This window comes from Aplysia californica, unplaced genomic scaffold (assembly GCF_000002075.1).
Source record: "Aplysia californica isolate F4 #8 unplaced genomic scaffold, AplCal3.0 scaffold00326, whole genome shotgun sequence".
NCBI classification, from domain to species: domain Eukaryota; kingdom Metazoa; phylum Mollusca; class Gastropoda; order Aplysiida; family Aplysiidae; genus Aplysia; species Aplysia californica.
This window is the reverse complement of record NW_004797596.1, coordinates 57,543-59,058: the sequence shown is the minus strand read 5'-3', so window position 1 is coordinate 59,058 and position 1,516 is coordinate 57,543. Positions and strand designations below refer to the sequence as shown.

At 40.4% G+C, this 1,516-nt stretch overlaps 1 protein-coding gene across 1 annotated transcript in view; it reads right to left on the bottom strand.

The window, feature by feature from the left end:
- The window catches only part of LOC101859342 (trimeric intracellular cation channel type 1B.2), a gene marked incomplete in the record, with an annotated part of 19,196 nt that extends 18,383 nt beyond the window's left edge, over positions 1–813 (bottom strand). Inside the window, 1 exon segment of the mRNA XM_005102453.3 lies at positions 525–813.
- Positions 814–1,516: the final 703 nt, after the last annotated feature.

The following is a 1,516-nucleotide window of genomic DNA, read 5'->3' as shown; positions in this document are numbered from 1 at the left end:
TTGCGGGGCTGAGAATTAGAAAGAAAGAGAGAAAACCAACCACTTGAGGCCCTCTCAAAATAATACATCATGTATACGGTATAATGTGTGTTGTTGGCTGAGTAAAATCTTTAACCTTGAGAGCTAAACAGAGTACCCACTAGGCTACAGCTCGTCTATTAATTATTTTACTAACCCCAAAAAATAGAATATTAAAGCAGTTTTGAAAACTTGGACAGCCGTAACAAGTAATTAGACCAGCCTCATATGGTACACACGAACGATGTTTCTTTGTTTGTTTGAGTAAAGAGAAGAACATCGCATTAAAACAATAAAGGTTGTTTAGCGCTGGGAAAAAGTAACTCAAAAAGTAAGACATGCAGACGAAAAAAAAAAAACAGACGAAAATTAAAGAAGTAAGGCCTACCAGTGGCGCCCTCCAACAACGCACACACACGAGCGAAAATATGAACAAGATTAATATTATCCCAAATATACGCGTTATACATACGTGTAGTACAAGCATGCTAGGCACATATATTCACCTCGGACCGAATTTCCGTCCAAAACTCGTTAAATTCTTATCAGCAAGGTCCCGATTCAGCGCTATTTTGAACACATAGAGCAGGTTTCGTAATCTAAACGTTGAAAGTAAGATCCCAAGACCTCAGTCAAATAATAGCCAGAGCCTGAGGTGGTGCTTCGCGTACACGTAGATACTGAGTCTTGACAAAAGTGCTGACCATCACGGTAACACGTGGCAACAATCAATTACATGTATTATTCTTGAAGTACAGTGTACTGTGCCCCACTGTCAAGATCGCGAAGGTGCAATGATATCCCAGAAGAGACCCAGTCCAGGTCGTCACTCACCGCAGCCCAAGGCCTGCATTATTCAGCAGGAAAAAGTGCACTCTCAAAGCTGATGCAATGTGTTTGTTTAGCCACGAAGATACACCGACATTTGTGATAAACGCTTCTGAAAAAAAAAAAGCAAAACGGAACAAAGCAAAAACAAAATAAAACAAAAACACACATAAAAGAAGGATTCGTGACAGTGAAAACGACAGAGACAGTGTCTGTATAGTGTATAATTTGGAATAAACGGTTCGGAAAAAACCCAAAACAGAACTAAACAAAAATAACAACAACCCCCCCCCCAAACAAAACAAAACAAAAACCCCAACAAAAAAACAAAACAACTCCAAACCAAACAAAAACAAAAACACACGCATTGAAAGGATTCGTGACACTTAGTCTAAAACGACAGAGATAGTATCCGTGAAGTTTGGGTCAAACGCCCCTTACAACAGACGCGAGATTTCCGAAATAATTTTTGGCTTTCACCGCCTGCAGGACCGAGCCAAGCTGGCGGAGAGCTTTAAAAAAACCACAACCTAAGTCAACATACACTCAGCTGGAAACTCAAACCACGGCCATACACGATACAGCCCCCGCATGAAACCAACATGGATCAAATACAGAGTTTGCTTGAGTAAAGAGAAGCACATCGACACAATAACACTCATTTAGTGCT